The sequence below is a fragment of the Saccopteryx bilineata genome, chromosome 3, assembly GCF_036850765.1.
Source record: "Saccopteryx bilineata isolate mSacBil1 chromosome 3, mSacBil1_pri_phased_curated, whole genome shotgun sequence".
NCBI classification, from domain to species: Eukaryota; Metazoa; Chordata; class Mammalia; order Chiroptera; family Emballonuridae; genus Saccopteryx; species Saccopteryx bilineata.
Genome location: NC_089492.1, coordinates 132,398,782 through 132,419,396, shown reverse-complemented (window position 1 = coordinate 132,419,396; position 20,615 = coordinate 132,398,782).

Sequence of the window (20,615 nt, the reverse complement as noted above, 5' to 3'; positions counted from 1 at the left end):
TCATAATTAATAGCTGAGCTTGGTATCTAACAAATTAGATTCCCCTGAACTAATTGGTTATAAACTGATTAATAAGATGTTCTAAATAGTTTAATTAAAATTGTGATTCAGTATTTTATCTATTTTCTGAAAAAACAAACAAAATAAAAACCTAAAACCTTTTTTTTTTTTAATTAACAGATCCTGCCTTGGTTTATTTGTATAAACAACACAGGAGGACACCAGCCCAGGGGTCACACCAGTGCTCATATTAGCAGATAAAGACCTCTACTCTAGAGCAGGGGTCCCCAAACTACGGTCCGCGGGCCCGCGTGCGGCCCCCTGAGGCCATTTATCTGGCCCTGCCACATTCCAGAAGGGGCAGTTCTTTGTACTGCCGCAAAGCGTGGAGTCACTCACGTACAGTACTACTTCTGGTGATGCGGGACGCACGCCTCACGGCTCTGGAAGCGCGTCATATCACTTGTTACGGCTAGCAGTGACAAATACGGAACCAGACATTGACCAGCTCATTAGCCAAAAGCAGGCCCATAGTTCCCATTGAAATACTGGCCAGTTTGTTGATTTAAATTTACTTGTTCTTTATTTTAAATATTGTATTTGTTCCCGTTTTTTTGTTTTTTTTACTTTAAAATAAGATATGTGCAGTGTGCAAAGGGATTTGTTCATAGTTTTTTTTTATAGTCTGGCCCTACAACAGTCTGAGGGACAGTGAACTGGCCCCCTGTGTAAAAAGTTTGGGGACCCCTGCTCTAGAACCTTCAGGGGGCCTGGGAACTGTTGAAAGCCTGGGGCCTGAGCTGGAGCTGCAACCACAGCCACAGCCTGGGTTTGGGTGTGAGCTTTGGCCTTGGGCTTTGGCCTGCAGAGCCTGAGGCTCTTGGCGATGCAGGAACAAGCATGTTTCCTAAGTTTGAGTTGAGCGATGTAGGCAGGTCAATTGAGCTTGCAGCTCCTGCCCTTTGGGATCTTGGGCTTGACCTCTTGGGCTTTATAAGAGCCTTGATTTTTCCAGCATGTGCACTCATGGCCTTGGTGTCATTGGCCTGCTTCTTCTTCAAGCTCTTGTTGTGCTTCTTGACAAAGTCCATATTTCTAAAGAACTTGGGGTCTACCCCCTTAAGAGATGCGTATTTGTATGATCAGGATTTCTTAATGTTGTTTCTGTGCCGTTTTGGGGACTGGTTGTGCATGGTGCGATTCTTGAGTTTGGCCATATCTGCACCGAGCTCATAGCTCACAAAGCACAGAAGAGCAAGAAAACATGCTTTAAATAATTTTCATGATGCAGTACTTTCACTTTGAATTGGTTACAAAGGTGCTCAAATCAAGATAAATTCTAATTTTTTCATACATTCTTATGCTCTTCCTCCCAAGGATTTGTGTTTTTGTGTCTTACTGTCTATCAAATAAGTTTGCAAATATGATGTATATGTTTGCTCGCTTATAGTTTGCATTGGATGTGGGGGAAAGGCTGTAAGCAGGCAGGATCCTTATAGCCTAAGGCTTAGTTTTAAGACTAAGCCTTTCCCACCCTTTTAAACTAAGATCTTCTCAACACTAAGCTTTTCGCCACACCTTTGACAGTTGCATGATGTGGGCTGGTGCACTCTTATGAGGAATCCCATTTATGCCTCAGATAAGTGACTTTGTATCAGAGACTTCCTTGTTTGTATTAATATATTGGATTAAAGGTTTTGATTTCTATACTATAAAGTGGGGCAGAGGAGCCCATACTGGAGGAGAACAGAGAAAGGCCACGTGGAGGAGAGAAGTGGCCAAGATGGCAGAGTGCTGAAGGAGAAGCCAGTTTGTGCAAAGTTTGTGCAGAGAGAAGGAGATGGGGAACAGAGGTGAATAAGGCTGGTGAGGTAGAAACCTTTGATTCTAGGAAACTCGGATGAGTCAGTGGCTTTGGGAGCCCTGAATGGAAAGGGAAGTATTTTCCCACTGTGTGTATTTCTTGCCCACTGGGTGCAAGCTAGGATTAAAGCTAATGGCCCACCAGTTCTTGACTCCATTGTTTCATTACCATCTGTCCGAATAAAATGTTAACCTGCACCGGCCAGGTGGCTGTGATGTTGGCTGCGGCTACTGGCTTTACACTTACCAATGTTTCCCAAGGCTAAAGTAGTTTTGCTAGTCACAAAGGAAAATGAATAACATCTCAAACCAGTTGAAATATCAGGTTCTACAATTTTGTACCTGTCAGATCTTGGTTGACCAGGGGTCTATAGACCACTGTGATATAAATCCAAGCCTCGGGCATTAGGCTGTCTCTTTTTATAATAAAGTTTTACTTGTTACCTCATGAGGCTTTTAAGTCTCTAAATTTCAGATAGGTTTCAAACATCTGAAATGTGTTGCTTTCTCAAAAATTGTGGTCCTTCAGCCTGCTGGGAACTACCAGTGTCACATGGAAAAACTGCTCAAGACATAAACTGTTGTCAAGAGAAGAGGGAGACGCAGTCAAGAGAAACTAACCTCCCAAGTCTCCTTCTCCCAGTGCTTTTATTGGTCAGAAGCAAAAACTTTTATTACGAGAAACAAAGGCTGCAGGAGTGCAGGGGAAGAAAATCATTTGATAAGGGGAAAGAATGACTACTAGACTTCTTGCTGATATACATTCAATACATTCTTTTTCTTTTGCTAATTAACAAGCACAAAGGAAGGAGCAATCTAGAAATCTCTAAACTAATTTCCTAAAGCCCGTTCACATGCATTTCTTTGTGTTTGCACAAAGGTCACTCACTCACACAGTTTCTTGGTGTTTGCATCCAAGAAACCTGCTTCCCTGTGTTTGCAGCAGGGGAACATATTCACATCACCATTTAAACTCAGGACTTTTTAACTAAAGTTCTCCAATCCAAGTTATAGAGAGTCCACGATTAGATGGGTGATTCCCTACAAAATTGCTGAATTGACTTAATCTTTGACAGCTGACCCTTTTTTGCAATTACAGTTTACTTTTAATATTATGTTTCATTGGTTTCAGGTGTGCAGCGTAGTGATTGGTCAATCATACACTTTTCAAAGTGTTCCACCCAATATTTCTAGTACCAACCTGGCACCAAACATATTTATTACAGTATTATTGACTATATTCCCTATGCTGTCCTTTACTCCCTGTGACTGTTTTGTGACTACCAATTTGTACTTCTTAATCCCTTTGCCTTTATCACCCAGTCCCCCAACCACCCTCCCCTCTGGCAACCATCGGTCTGTTCTCTCCGTGTCAATGAGTTTGTTTCTGGTTTGTTTGTTCATTTATAGTATTCTTTCAATTATACCTATAAGTGAAATCATATGGTATTTGTCTTTCTCTGACTTATTTCACTTTTAATACCTTCTAGGTCAGAGGGTTGATATTCTTTTTTTTTATGTTTATTTTCTGATTTTGGAGAGAGAAAGAGAAAGAAAGAGAGAGAGAGAGAGAGTAATATCAATCCAATCCTATATGTGCCCTGACCAAGGAACCAAACCAGCAACCTCTGTGCTTCAGGATGATGCTCTAACCATCCTAGCTATTCAGCCAGGGCTGATATTCTTAGCATGAAGGTATTAAATGTCTCTGTATATATTAATTGGAAATCTATGTAATAAATAAATATTAAATACATTCTATCATACCTACCTTTTTATTACTGCTATCTTTTGTATACTTTATACTAACTTTTCATTTTGGTATTTTAATGATCTTATTGCCTTAATGAGAATAATTATCATTCTCTATTTGATGCTCAAGTTGTCTCAACTTAGCCAGTAGGAGTCCCTTTAAGTTGGTCCCTTTATTCTTTTAGCACTCCCTTGAATATTTTTGAGAAAGTGAAAATCAGCCGTGCTGGCTGTCAAGCTATGATAAACAATTTTTAACAAACATAGTCATAGCCATAATGCAGCCAGAGGAAAAAAAGATCTCTGAGTCATTTTTCTTTCTTACCAAAAAAATTATTTCAGCATAAGCACAAATCTTATAAATTCCTTCCAGCTCCCTTTTTATTCAAACACCCAAGTATTGTGTTCTTCCTTGCTCAGCAAGCTAAATAAATCTAAATAGGTTCCTGGTGGCCTTTGACAAGTGGATTTTGACACTTGAAAGCCTCCTTGCTTTCTAACAACAGCCAGATATGTTCCAGACCCATTCTTCATTTTTCTGCCCAAGACATGGGAAGTGAGCTAATCTTCAAGATCTGATTATTTTAGTGGCTACAAACAACAGAAGTGAAAATCTAGGTAGAAGAAGCACACTTGAGATTTAGTAATGAGAAAAATTGCTGCTGTTGAATTTAAACTTTCCATTGGCCACTTTTTACCTGAACTATCTCTCTTCTTTTTAAGGTTATGGGTTTATATTGCCTTTGCAATCTAGCATGGTTTCTTGCTGTACCCAACTTTCTTTTAGTTCATGGTTTTATTAATTACTAAGACTTTCTTTTTTTCTCTCTCTCACACATGGATTCTTGGAGGTTTGGGTCTGGCTGATCACAGTTCTCACTAACAGAAAAAGAGCAGGCTCTGGCCAGTTGGTTAGACTAGCATTGTCCCAACGTGTCAAGGTTGCAGGTTCAATCCTCAGTCAGGACACGTACAAGAACCAGCCAATAATGTCATGAATAAGTGGAACGACAAAATCGATGTTTCTCTCTCTCTCTGTTTCTCTCTCACCATCCCTCTCTCTCTGAAAATTAATAAATTTTAAAAAACAGGAGAACAAATACAGTCTTTGTTTAAGAAAAAAGCTATATTACACAATGTTTTCTGTGGGCATTGTTGAATTGAATCCATTACTTGAATTGAATCCAACACATATATTAAATGAATGGAAGACATCCTGCCAGATGAGCATTACTAACCTGATGTTCCTACCACACAGAGGATGAGGAGAGAGGAGCAAGTGAAGAGAGAGGAAAGAAAAGAGAAGCAATAGCAGAAAAAAAGGAGAGCAAAAATAAGAGAGAGCTATTTCCCTGTATGTAAAAAAGGGGTCTGTAATAACTAAATAATTGTGTTGTCAGCAGGATTAAATCCGATCCCGTCCATAAGTGCCAAGCATAGGTAAAGGTGCATAAATGGCAGCTGACAGGGATGCTTATCATACAACAGCTTTGAGCATACATTTGAACATAGTTTTCCTTTATTCTCTAGGGTCAATTTCTAGAATTAGGGATTCTGAGCACAAGAGTATATAGCTTAAATTTTTAATATGTATTGTCAAATAACCCTTTAGAAAAATTGTAGGCCCTGGCCGGTTGGCTCAGTGGTAGAGTGTCGGCCTGGCATGCAGAAGTCCCGGGTTCGATTCCCGGCCAGGGCACATAGGAGAAGCGCCCATCTGCTTCTCCACCCCTCCCCCTCTCCTTCCTCTCTGTCTCTCTCTTCCCCTCCCGCAGCTGAGGCTCCACTGGAGTAAAGATGGCCCGGGCGCTGGGGATGGCTCCTCGGCCTCTGCCCCAAGTGCTAGAGTGGCTCTGGTTGCAACATAGCGACACCCTGGAGGGGCAGAGCATCGCCCCCTGGTGGGCAGAGCATCGCCCCCTGGTGGGCGTGCCGGGTGGATCCCGGTTGGGCGCATGCAGGAGTCTGTCTGACTGTCTCTCCCTGTTTCCGGCTTCAGAAAAATACACACACACACACACACACACACACACACACACAAAATTGTAAATATTTTAAAACTTTTTCAGTCCAAGGTATGAAAATAACTCACTATTTTTATTATTACTTCTTTCTGAATTTAATCTTGTCAAAGTTACTTATAAACATAATTTAGAGTCAGATAGTTCTGAGTTTGTTTTGTTTTGTTTTATAAACAAAATTAGAAACAGATGAATTTGAACAGCCCCTTGATCTACCTCTGCCCCCACCCATACCACCATTCCTGCTCCTTTTAGGCAGTTATTTTTAGTGCAAAATATTTAGTTAAGTATTGCAATATTTTCCTCCATTTTACTAAGTAATATGATTATTTAAGGAGTTTTTGAGGTTTCCTGTATTAATTTTATTTCACATCAATGCCTTTCTTCCTAACCACACCCACCCACATTTTCCCACCTGCCCAGTCTGGATGTTTATCATTTACATTATATTAATATTCAGTGTTAACATTACTATAACCAAGTGATAGGCTTGGAAGGAATTAGTTTGCCTTCCTCATCTTTACAAGGATCCCGCACCCTGGGGCTATCGCTACCTCCCCTCCAGTGCACTCCCCATTCCTCTCACTCATTTGTCTCTCAAATGTTTCTTCAATCACACCTCACCTCTCCTCAAACGATTTTATTAATCTTTGGAATAAATCTGAGTCTTCACAATCTAACACCACCTCAAATGTCAAAGTACACTCCTCCCAAACACTAAAGGAAAAGTTTACTGAATTCACACAAGTTTCCTCTATGATCTAGTCCCCAGAAGCTCTGAGAATTTGTAAATGCTTTCGTTGACAATTCTCTTTTCCATCAATTCCTTTCACAACATATTTATGTGCATCTTTCCTGTCTTCCAAGGTTCAAACCCCTCTCTTTCTTTTTCCAAACCCACCTCTTTCAAAATGTTTTTTCTAACATATATTTATTTTTTCCTGAGATAACTCCTTCAGTAGAGATGCTATTTATATTGATATTTAATCATGCTCTTTTGTTTGTAACTTCTTAAGGTTAAGAAACTGTGTAATTCATCTGTTTCTAATACTGGAGTTAATCTTTGGGTGTGTCCCTCACATGGGTTTCACTGTGGGGTGATCAAATCAGACCGTATAAACTATATGCACTAATTTTTTTAAGTACTGATAAAACTTCTGTGAAAAACACACCCACTTTATTCCTGTCCATAATTGGGGTTCAGAGCTGTACAAGAATCTTATGATTATTTACAGTGTCAACTGTGGGGAACTTGAAGAAAGACCCTGTTATAGGTTGAATTATACCCCCCCATCACACCTGGACACATAAGGGGATGGTATACATCACAGGGTTGCAGGCCCTGTGGGCCCCAAAGCTAGCTGCCTCCAATCAGAAGTGTTTCTATACTGCTAAGATGCTATCTTTTAAGTCACAGACAACTCAAGGCAGGTCTGGCCTAACTGTAATTGTTCATCAGAAGTTTCTGCAGCCCAGAGTGCTGGAGGAGCAAGCAGAATGAAGGCATCTTATGTGCAGGTCTCTACACTGGGAAGGCTAATGGTAGATCAATGTGTGTCGAACAAAAACAGTTTCCAGGAAACAATGTAATCTGAATCACTTTTTATGATTTTGGATTTTAGTCTTGAGAAATTCTGGTCTACATGAAATGGAAGCTTTGATGGGAAGACAGTAAAAGGAAATTGCCTGTCAAGATCTATTATTATGAAAACAAAAGTAAGACCACGATGCATCACTACAACATTTGGGCTGTGGGATGGGTTACGACAGGAAAAGAGGGCAAGCTGTGTACCTATCATTTGAAAATTCCATAGGAATTCGGTTTTTAACTGGCAAAATATGGTAGGAAATATATGATTGACTCCAGCTGCAAGCCATCTGAGGCAACTTGGGAAGGGCCTGGCTGGTGGGATTTCCAGTGATTTTCGTTGGTGAGCAGGATCTATGTTTTGAGGCAAATGAGTGGGTGGAAAGATGCAGATGCAAATATTCCTTAATGAGCAGAGGTTATTAGAAAAGAGACTCTGAATAGGAAAATTAAATAAACACACAAAACTCCTGCTCAGAAAGAAGAAACGCCTCATTTTACAGAAGATCTAACAGATTCGTAAGAGAAGATGGGCTTGAGAGGAAATTATGTTGGTCAGAAATAGACCGAAAAGGTATGTTCACAGCATGAGCTGATGCGATGGAAAATTTCGACTGCATTAAATATTTCAGAGGCTAATGGAAATAGGGGAAACTCTAGTGCTTAAATCAGAGGAGATGTAAGGCTGGCCCCTAAATCAACAGGGCACTTAACTTCTGTGTCATTGAGGGAGGAGAAACAAACAAAGATGATCTTACTGTTTCCTGGGCTAGTCTGGTGTAGAAGAGGAAATCCAAGGAATGGAAGTTTGTAGGGAAAAGGTCAGTATAGGCAGGTGATTTTTCTCTAATTGGCCACTGTTTTTGCAACTAACATTCCCCTGTTTGTCAGGCATTTTCCAGGGCCCTCTGTCTCTACCCCAACCCCATTCCCATCCTTCCTCTAAAGTTTCCCTACTCCCTTCCTGGAGCTTTAACACGGTTTACTGGAAACATCATCAGGTTAACCATGGCAAATTCTGTTTTCACAATTTGGCAAGCCAAGTACTATTGGGCTATGTAGCCAGGAAATGATTTTTGGCTATCAAAGGTTCCAGATGGATGTATGTTGTTTCTGAAACTCGGTTGCTAAGCAAGCTAGTCACAGAGCAGCTTTGGGAGCAACATGAAACTCAAAGATCTGTTCCACGTTTTCCGGTCAGCTGCCATTGTACTTCCTTTTGCTTATGATGGGTGGTAAGGCTTGTCAGAAAGTGGGCCCAGGATAATGACCCAGGTGGCCCAGTCAGCCTCCAGGCTCAATCATTTCTGAGGCAGCATGGCACACGTGGGTTGGTAGCAACAGGGCACATTTAAGTGTCAAACTCTACTTGAAATTTCTGAGATTCTTTCCTGTTGTAGTTGGATATCTTACTAAATTTCTGAGTCCATCCCCTGAGTTTAAGGTGTTCTGCACAGAGCCTGCGGCTCTACATGAGGACATCCCTTAAAGACAATGGAGGAAAATAACTTAGCATAAGTTATAGGGGTGCTGCCTGAGACATGGATTTTTTTTTTAACAAGTGGTTTTCTGGTCCAAAAAGAGAGTGAAGTTCTACAGAGAAATGTAAGATAACAAATCAACCCCAAAGCTAGAATTTTGAGGACAAATTGGAAACTACAGGAGGGCAGTTTTGACAGAACCAGATTAAGGTCAGTTGAGGCCCTGGGCACAGAAGAAAATATTGGGCCCCTTGTCACTAGAAAAAAGTGTCAAGTTGGGGTTTTGCGGAGCCCTTCAGAAGTCGGGACCCAGGGCACGCACCCAGTGCCCCCACCGTTAAATCCACCTCTGAGTTTTGACCATATTCACATTCTTCCTTGAAAATTTTAATATTACTTGTAGTTTGGGGCAGAGCCTGAAATTTATCTACTACTGTGGTTGTTGGTTTGTTTTTTCGGGCCAGTCCAAGTAAAAGTTTCGCTAGGTCTTACATAATCCATGGGTCAACCTGGAGGGGCCTACTAAAGGAAGAGCACCAGACATTGTGAAATGTATGAGACAACTTCCAGGGGGGGATTTACTTTAGGGTGGTCCTTTATTATGTAGGTGAGGAGACAGTGAAATGTGATAACTGATATGATGTAATTCTATACCCAACAGTTAGTGAAATCTAGGGAAGCTTGGGCTTTACATACTGAGGTGGTAACATAATGGTAACTCCAAATAAGGACTCCTGATGCCAAGGGTGATGTTCTTATTCTTGAGTCATGATCTCACTCCACCTGCAGATTGTAGCTTTGCCTTCACTCTCAGACAAGAATCAGTGATTCATCCTCTGGGTTCTGAAGAATTGGTTGTACATTCTAACCAAATGAGATGGCCCAGGTTATAACAGCTCAAATGCCAGAGAAACAATTTATTCTATACCAGAAAATTTCCCCAGAATAAATTTCTAATTCATCATCAGAGATTCATCCTGAAGTGGAGAGAAATATGAGGACATAAAGACGTGGAAGCACATATATCTTGCTATTCATTATGTAGAAATAGTAAGAGTGTGTGTATCTGTATATCATATATATACATTAGGGATCATTTGCTAATATGATCACAGGTAGATTTTTAAAGATTATTTGATTTTAATAATCTTAGTTGACATTCCAATTAAATTTTTAGAAGGAAATAAATGTAAAAGAATAGGACTTTTATTGGTTTTGATTTCCACTTGAGTTTTATAATAAACTTAGAAATGTCTTAGTCTTCTTTGGAGAGTAAGATAAGATGTGCAATGAATCAGATGATGGTAAGTCTAGACTATAATGACATCTGACAACCTCCCCATGATGTTGTGCAATACGTGGCCATGCTGGATGCCTGTACTAAGCATAATCCTAGTGACTTAATCCTAGCTTCAGTTTGTTTGAAAATCCTATTCTGTGTAGTTCTCTCACCTACCATGTGCGCTGTTCAACTGTCTCATTATAAATGACTTTTTGCCAACTCAGACTTTCCATTTGGTTAAGGTGCTGTCATTTGATTTTTGAGTTTGAGAGTTGTGAATATGTCACTTAATATTGGCTTCTTGAATGATTTTATTGCCACTCAAAAGTCTGTTAACAGAAACTTAAATAAACTAAAATAAAATTTATTTAATTTTTTTTTAATTATACTGACTGTTGCCCTGGCCAGATAGTTCAGTTGGTTAGAGCTTCCTCCTGAAGCACAGAGGTTGCCTGTTCAATCCCCAGTCAGGGCACATACAGGAACAGATTGATGTTCCTGTCTCTCTCTCTGTCCCTTCCTTCTCTCCCTTCCTCTCTCACTAAAATCAATAAATAAAAATTTTAAAAAAATAATTAGACTGTCCAGTTGAATTTTATAATTTAGTAGTTAAAAAAGAGAGAAGAGCCTGACCAGGTGGTGGCACAGTGGATAAGGCATCAGACTGGGACGTGGAAGACCCAGATTTGGGACACCGAAGTTGCTGGCTTGAGTGCAGGCTCATCTGCTTTGAGTAAGGCTCACCAGCTTGAGCCCAAGGTCACTGGCTTGAGCAAGGGGTCACTCAGTCTGCTGTAGCACCCCCTTCAGTCCAAGCACATATGAGGAGGTAATTGATGAGCAACTAAGGTGCCACAGCAGAAAATTGATGCTTCTCATCTCTCTCTTTCCCTTCCTGTCTGTCTGTCCCCGTCTGTCCCTCTCTCTATCAAAAAAAAATTTTAATTAAAAAAAGAGAAAATATATATAATTGAAATAATTGTGTTTAAAGAAATTATTTTCCAGTATATAAAACATCACAAATGAATTATTTAAATGTGTGAGCAGTTTAAATAATGAAATATTTTCTTTATATATTTCTATTTGAACCCATGATAATCATGTCATCACTACAAAATCTTGACCTTATTGGTTGCCATCACCTGTGTTGTACTCTGTGTTTGACCCAGAGTCTAACAACATGGCAAATAGGTGCTTCATAAATGTTTGCCAATTTCAAGGATTATTTGGAATGGAGAATTTATTTTTAAAGCCATAGTAAATTGTTCAATTTTTGCAAGCTTATTTAAAATAAAGACCAAAATAGCTTTAATATAAATTTACATATTTGAGCTGAGTTGAAACGTGGTTTAAGACCAAATGAACTAACCCAAGAAGTTACCTATCGGTAACAGAGTGACATCAGTACAGGTTGTAGTAATACCTGCCTGCAAGTTAAGATTGTAGTATCAGCCCATTCCAAAATCATAATCTAATACTCTTCATGAGTTTTAAAGAATATAACTTTTATTAGAAAATTTTTCCCATAACTAAATTTTTTATGTCTTTTCTCTACTACAAATTGTATCCAGTCAGAAATAATATTGCTTTGCTCCCAAAAGAAACAAACAACTTTACATAGTAAAACAAATTAAAATGATATCATCAATACTGATCGGACCTTTGTGTTATTTTATTAGAATCAGTGATGAAAATGTACATCTATTAAATATTTTATAGTAAATCATATTGATTTATTATTTTCCCACCCATGGCACATGAAACTGTTAATGAGGACTATTTGTTTAGGTTGGCAGGCAATGTGAAATCATTTGCCATCTCTGATTAGGAAATTAGTGCAGGAAAAGCCCTCCTACATGTGATGGATGTGGGAAGCCTCACCAGCCAACCCATGCCATCACTCATTTCACTTGGGTTTCAGGACTTTTTATACCTCAGACATTTCACACCAAGAGAAAGCTTTTAAATCTAAAGAATGTGGAAACCCTTCCAGCCAGAAAAGGCAGTTTCTTCTGTATCCCCTATATTGCTTAAATAAAAAGACATTTCAAACATCCCATCTAAAATCAGGTTTTAATTCACCCCCAGATCTGTTCCTTTCTTTTTAGTAAATGACACCAACACTTGCCAAATTGCTCAGACCCCCAAACTAAAGGTTACCCTTGACTCCTCCTGTCTGTGAACATCCCCATCAAATCTACTCTAAATAGATACAGAATCCATCGTTTTTTATCTTCTCCATAGCCACTAGTCCTCTCTTTTCTCACTTGCCTTCACTCATTTGTCCTATTGCAATAGCCTCTTGACTCCAATCCACACTGATAGCTAAGATTCAATCTTTTATATTTTAAGACTTCCTCTTCCAGTGGCTTTGGTCTGATTCCATCTCAATAAGAAATAGACCTTCACTATTGGTGCCTTAACTCATTCTTACCTTGTTTGTCTATCTCTCCTCCCATGCTCTCTGTGTTACCTCTGTCACTTCCAGAAAGAATACTAATAGTGATAGAAAAACATGCAAAGAAGCCCTCAGGTGACTCTTCAAAGACCAAAGAGATCTGATCCAAGTGATATTCAATTTCCAGATAGAAGCATAGAGGCACCTGGCTGCTAATTATATCCCTTCCAGTGTGCCTCTTACAGAAAAAATGAGCCAAAGAAGGAAGGCACTTGATGTCAGACAGTAAAGAATAATAAATATAAAATATAATTTCAAGTAGTGATAATTTCTCAAAACACCATTTTAAAATGAGATAAAAGAATTATTCAGATGGCAAAGAAGATAATTGGTTCAAACAAACAAACAAAAAGTACAACTTAGAAAGAAAGAAGAGCCCAGGCCTGCATGACTTCATTCAGGAGTGATGGGCACCATCAGAAGTGTGTAACAGGTAGAGAAAGGTAAGAAATGAAAATAAACCTGACCAGGCAGTGGCATAGTTGATAGAGCATCAGACTGGGACACTAGGGGACCCAGGTTTGAAACCCCAAGGTCGCCAGCTGGAGTGCGGGCTCATCTGGCTTGAGCACAGGCTCATCCGGCTTGGTGTAAGGTCAATGGCTTGAACATGGGATCATAGATGTGACCCCATGGTCACTGGATTGAGCCCAAAAGTCGCTGGCTTGAGCCCAAGGTCGCTGGCTTGAGCAAGGGGTCACTTGGTCTGCTCTAGCCCCCCAGTCAAGGCACATATGAGAAAGCAACAAACAACGAAGTAGTCGCAACAAAGAATTGATGCTTCTCATCTCTCTCCTTTCCTGTCTGTCTGTCTCTGTCCCCCTCTCTCTCTGACTCTCTCACTATCTCTGTCAAAAATAAATAAAAAGAGAGATGCAGATAAAACAGGTCGCTAATTTTGCAGAGGAGGACATTCAGGGAAATTGCCAAGGGGGTTTGCTTCTATGCTGTGTAGAGACAGTAGAGAGTAGAAGCCAGATTGCAGGAGTTTTAAAAAATGTCCAGTCTAGTTTACAGACTATACTTTAGTATAATTTGACAGGAAAAGGAATGAGAACAAATATAAAGTATATGAAAGAAACAGAAGAATCAAGCAATTTCCTATTTTTAATGGAATTCTATAAATTCCTGAATGAACTAAACATATAATTATGGGAATCTGGGGATAATACAGAGTGAGAGGGGATTCAGGACAGTGATGGTTTGGATGAAATACAGAGAGGAGGGGTCCAGAGCCCTGGTGGAAAAAAAGAAAGACTATAACTGAGGAAGATAGAAATTCCTCCCTCTGATATCAGAGGAAGTATGAGAAATAGTTCTGTGGGCAATGTCCTATGGAGGGAGCAAATGACATCTGGTTTGAGTCTTGTGAAGAGGAAGGAGTTAACTCCTCTGCCATGCCTCAGTTTTCTTCTCTCTTCAATGGGACTTAAATAAAAATCAACTCATAGGGTACTTGGGATGATTAAATCAGTTGATGTGGAAAGAGGCTAAGAACTGTAACTGGTACATATTAAGTACATATTAGTTGTTATGATTTGATTTTATAATTTTCCACAACTGTAAAATAATTATTTCTGTCATAATGATTAGCTAAAGCCTAACCATAAACAAATTATTCTAATGAAAATTGTTTTACTTGTTTTTCTCCACAATTCATTTAGACACCAAGCAACATTATTTCCATACTGTACAGATGAGGAAACTAAGCCTCCACCAATGGCTTGTCAAGTTTCACATGGTTAATAAATAAATAGAGTCATAGCCCAAACTTAAGTGTTCTGAATCCAAATTCTATTGTCTTGACATTAAACTTCCTTTCTATATAAAGGAGAACTTCTGAACAGATCTTCACATTCCCCCAACACTCTGACTAATCATGGTCATCATTAGACCAAAGACTAAAAAAAAAAAAAAAAAAAAAACTCAACTTCAACAAACTGGTCATCCTATTTTCTTTGCAATTTGCTGAAAGATGAGTATAAAAACATAGTCCTTTATCTGATCGCAGAGGTTGTCCAAACTCTAAATGTCCTGCCCACATTTAAGGCAAGAATAGGGGAAATGATACCAGCTCCATCTGCTCTTCTGAATAGTCGAACAAAAGCTTTCCCAAAGCTCCCACTGCCTCTTTCTTTACCTCAGATCCAGGCCACATGATCCAGTCTAGACCTGAGGTCAGGTGGGATCACAGAACTGTAGGCTTCCCTAGGGCAGGCCACATACTGATGAGTGAGAAGGAGGATAGATATTGGGCAATGGATATTGGGTGCCAGTCACTAACACTGGCAGAGTGAGGACAGCCAAGTTCAATAGGAGCAGCCTGTAAGAGAGCAAAAATTGAGGATGATAATGGACTGAAAACCAGGACCCTTTCTTATTTGCCAGACATTAACAAAATTATTATAAGATTTTAGAAAGGTGGCAAGTTTGCCCCATTAATATTAGATACCTTTCTAATCCAGGAACAGTGCCATACTTAATTTTACTTGTAAAATAGAGTAACATGGGTTTGTTTGTTTTTCTTGCAGTCCAAGCATGTGGAGCAATCTACCAACAATATTTGTCTTCTGAGTTCTCTCCTGCTCTGCATCCTTTCAGAAACACTGGCATCTTACAGTAGCCCTCAATGGAACCCAGAGCAGTGAATCATGTGGAATTTCCAAACCTTTTGGCAATAATAGCGGGGGAGAAATTTTTGAGTACAGATGGTTGCTGAGGACAAAGAGAATTGAGCATCACCTAAAAATGTGACCCTTGGGCTGTGTACCCAGCTCTCTTTATGTGGACATCTGTGTAATCCTGGGAAACTATCTCGAATGCACATTGGGATGGAATTAAAAAGTTACCCTCTTCCATCTGGCCTGCTCTTCCGCTCCCAGACACCAGGACAGGATGCTGTAAGAGACCCTCTCATGCTGTGACCCAGTGTTCCTGTCTGGGGCTGGAAGACTGGCTGTTTCCATACATAAGTCTCTCCACCAAGTCCTCCCTTTGTCTCCCCCTAATTCACCACCACCTGTCCCTGAGCTTGATTAAAAGTGGGGAAGATGGCATGGACAATCTTATTTTTTAAAATTGCACAGTTCTTATTATCTCACAAATGGAAGCATACCAATTATTCAAGATAGATATATTTACATCTTCCAGAAACTAGGTAGTTAAAAATATACTTACATGTGTAAATCTATGTAAAATCTAGCTGAGTCTTTAGAGAAAAATTACTATTTAACAAATAAAAATAGACTCCTTAACTTTCCAAATAATTTCAAATAGTTCACTCTGCTTCACCAGCACCAGGACTGCCCCTCCTCCTCTGCCTGCCGCTAACTTCCTCTTCAAGTCTCAGACTAGTCCCTACCCCTACCCTGGCCCACTATATTCCTCACTTCCCATCTCCCAGTGATTAAATATAGAACAAGACTTCCCTGGAGAATCTCCAAGCTTCCCAGAGGAGAAAAGTCTTCTAAAACGTCTGTACATCCTGAAGCTAAGAAATTCCACAGGAATTTCTTATGAGAAGTGAAAATGGGGATCCCCGATGACTAAATGGCAGGGTAAAGACACTTCTGCATTCTCAAAAATGACCCTAAACATCATGTATGAAAAGAAATAGAAATAAAGACTCTTCGTGGCTTAGGTGATAACTGTAATCGTGGACCACTGCATGTGAAGTCAGACAGCAGACAGATTGATGGATGTCAGATTGACGTAGCAGACCCAGAGAAGCACCAGAACATGAGAAAATAGTTTTGAATTGCACATCTAATAAAAGACTTGTATCCAAGAGTACATAAAGAACCTTCAAAACACAATAAGAAAACAACTCAGTTTTTAAAATATTGGCAAAAGATCTAAATAGCCATCTTACCAAAGATATATGAATTGCAAATAAACAAATAAAAAGATGTTCAGCGTCATTAGTCTTAGAGAAATGCAAACTAAAACCATAATAAGATACCACTACTCACCTATTAGAATGGCTAAAATTTCAAAGACTGACCATACCCAGTGCCGGGGAGGATGTGGAACCCCTAGAACAGGCACACGCTGCTGACCGGATCATAGACGGGTGCTAACACTTTGCAAGACCATTCAACAGTTTCTTTAAAAAGATACAAGTGCACTTACCATACACTCCAGCCATTCCACTCCTGGGTGTTTACTCAAGATGAATGAAAGCACATAATCGCACAAAGACTTGTTCCCAAATGTTCATTGCAGCTCTACTTAAAATATCTAAAGCCTGGAAGCAACACAGACGCCTATTAACAGGTGAAGAGATAAGTACTTTATTAAGCGTTTATTCAATGGATACCACTTAGCAGTAAAAATAAACTGTTAACACGTGAAATAAGGTGGATGGATCTTAAAATAATTATAGTGAGTGTAAGAAGTCAGACAGAAAAGGAAACATTCTGCCTAAATCAATTTATATCAGACTATGGAAAATGCAAACTCATCCATAGGAACAGAGAACCGCTAAAGGGTTGTCTGGGGCGAGACGAAGAATTACAAAGGGACATGAAGAGATTTCTAGGGGTAGAATATTTGTTATCTGAATCATGGTGATTGATGGTTTCATGGTTTTAGGGGTGTGCCAAATGATACACTTTAAGTATATACATTTCATTGTGCATATTATACCACAATAAAGCTATTTTTAAAAGCTAAGAAAAATTAGATTCTATTAAATTGTGATTTTTATCTTCTTTTGCTTCTTCTAAATATTTTAGAGTGATTTAAAACAAAATACACATGTACAAAAATGTGTTAAACTGCAAAAAAGCTGTAATAAGAAAGGATTCATGCTAATGTTGTTTGTTAACATCAGAGATTATATTTACTGCAAGTAAGCATTGGATTTGGTTTTGAGATTCTTGACAAGTGAGGATGAGAAGAGGGCAGGAAATGTAATGGGTGGCACCATTCTTATTATCACATAAATAGAAGCATACCAATTATTCAACAGAGATTCAGTGTTGAATTCCAAAAGGAATTTATCACATGGGACATTAGAAAAGCCATTGAATGATTTAATGAACAATTCCTTTAAAGGTCAAAATCTCCTTACTTAGCTATTCCCTCAATTCAGACGAAGGGCATAACATTAGTCTAAACATTTGTATGGCCGAGTGCCATGGCTGTACAGGTTCACACTGGATTCGGGCAGACGGTAAAGGAACTGTGGAGCTGGAAGACGGTGGGCCATCCCATTTATTATCTCACAATGGAGGACTGGCTAGCAGGCAGGGCAAAGTGCTTCTCCCTCTCCCTCAGGGCTCATAAACTGAAAGAAGGGACAGAGAACCCCTTCCCTGGCAAACAATAGCAAATAATGGCTCCTCCCAAGAAAGCAGGCAATCATCAATTTGCAATCTGCTGCCCTGAGGGCAAGCACCCACAGACTTACATAGAGACACACAAGGCTCTGCCCAAGCCAATGCACCAATTAAGCAAAATACAAGGCGAGCAAGCCTAACACACCTGTTTGCCCAACACCATGCTTTAGGGTTCTAATCAATATGGTCAGAAAGGTAGAATTCTGATTTTCTGTATAGAACAGTAGAGTTATATCTTGCATCCTTAGTTATACAGATAAACTATACCGTGTTTTCAGGCCTCACCGGCTGGTAGATATACACCTGAAGTCCAAGCCACTTTTATTTTGTTACCTGCCAATGTACAAGACATCAGCGCTCTGAAGAATTTGCTGTCCTCCCAGCATTTCTGCCAGATGCAGGCCCTGCTCCTGCAGACACCATCATGCAGAGCTCACCTGGCAGCATCCGCCATTGCTGGGCATGATTGCTCAGAGCCTGCTCTGGAGGACACTATGGCTCACTCCCACTTACACTGGGTACTCCAGCCTTTCAGAGGCTCAGTCTGAGGCACGTTGTGAGACAAAGCAGAGGAGCCCATTAGGTCATTGTATTACACTCTGTTACCAATTCCTCTGGGACCCAATGCTTTACAGAGCTTTCATTGGAAATGTACTTTCTGTTTCTGCTCCCAGTCCCCTCTGCCCTTAGGTCTAAGACTTACAAGCACAAAATGAGGCAGGGGACAGGGTGAAGAGGATGTACCCAAAAGCAGAACTCCAGCTTTCATACCTGGGTTGCCTGGCTTCTTCCTCCCTCAGGATGAGTTCTCTTCTAAGAGGCTACTCACCCCACCTCCAAGTGGAGTTTGTTTATATCATCTGACTATTCTGCATGAATGCCTGGTCATCCCCAAAACCATGTAGTCGACACAATGAGCACCAGTGGTCCTCAAACTTTCCGTCAAGTGAGAAATCACCTGGACATCTCCGAAAAGTCACAGCATCCAAGGCACAGCCAGACCCGGAGAGCTCGGATGGCCCCAGGCATCTGTGTTTTTGAACAGTCCCCATGTGATTCTACGGTACAGCCAAGTTTAAGGACCTGTGGACTAGACAGAAGCTGAAGTTCATGCCACAAATGTATCAACAATTTCCTTTTGTCTCCCAAGACAAATGGAACTGAGAGTTAACTGGCTTTGCAAGGCAGTCTTCTCATCCTCAATTCTGTGCCCTTTATCATAAATTCATCATCTAGAAGTAAGGAAGGTGAGGAATATTTAATAGAAAAATGTAAATTAGAAAGTTAAAACCAGAGACTGTGAAGAGTCTCAGCATAATCAGAAAAACAAATTTTATGCTCAAGTAAAACACATACCAGGAGTCACTTCCTCCCACCTTTGCTTTCTGCTGTTGGTTTGTTTTACACTGAAACAATATTTTGTAAAGAAAGCATATTTCAGCCTTCTGCGTTTTCTGTTGAAATGATGGTATTTAGAATGATGTACCAATTTCAAAAGCAACATCCAAGCTGATCTCAGGTTGGCTTGGGCGTAATTATTCATAAGGCCCTTTCTGAGCTCTATTTAGGGATGTCTGTAAACTGATTTCAAAGACTAGGGGCCCCTACTTTAATAAACAAGTCATTTACATGGGGAAATGAAAAACCCTCCTGTCTGCCAAATGAAGGCAGGTCTGCCAAAGCAGACAAGGATTGATACAGCGAGATTAGAGAAAGCTGAACGCTGGGTTAAAATACATCAAATCTGCCAAGTAATGGAGAGTATACCAACAATCAGCGGGAATGGATGTCAGTGTCTAGATCATGCTGAATTGATTTTTTTTTTTAAAGAAAATTGTACCTATGAAAGCACTAAAACCTAAAATTTGGCCAAATTATGGCCCAGGGATCTCAGACACCTGCCACATCCTGGTGAAAAATAACAACATTTCCTATTGCCTCATTCTCTAGTGATCAGCTCAGCAAGGTGTTCATCCAACCTAAATATATACAGACTTCCTGTCATGTGTAGTCATTGGCAGCCCCGTTCCCCCCTCAGCATCTGGCAGAACAGCTCTGGCCAGATACATAGCAAAGGCCACTCAGCAAGGGGCTGTGACTTGCTACGTCCCCGGCTCTGGGTTCCCACTCATAGGGCCCCATCCTGGATGGCCTCCTTTGAAATCTCCAGCTTCGCATTCATTTCATATATTTCATAGTCACTTACAGAGCACTCATTCTGTGCCAGGCACTGTTCCAAGCACGTATCCATATGAGTTCGTTCATTCCTAACAACAGCCTTCCCTATCAGGTAGGTACCACTGTGACCTCAATGTTGCAGATGAGGTACATGAACCCTGGAAAGGCTGATTAATGAGCTCAAGGTCACACAAGGAGGATGCGTGGAGGCAGTGATGTGAACGTAAGCTGACTTTTGGTAGCTCTTTTCCTAATGACTGTTCTGCTCTGCTTTCCAGGCTACCATGTCACCTAATCATGTCCTGCTGTAACAATTATATGACTGTTTAAAAATAGGTCTGTGCTGTTTAAATGTCTTTAAAAGAATTATGAGGGAATAATGGGGGTGGGAGGCATTCATTCCTTTTATATCTCTAGCTAAAGGTCTACAGCAGTGGTTCTCACACTGTGGCCTATATCGACATCCCCTGAAGGGTGTGTTAAAACACAGATGGCTGCACCCTTGGAGTATGTGAGCTAGCAGGTCTGAGTGGGACCCAGGAACGAACGTCTCTGACAGGGTGCTGAGTCATGCCAGCACCGAGGGGACCACACTTTGAGAATCACTGGCCTAACGCACTATTTCTAACTGTTGAGAGACATTAGGCTGA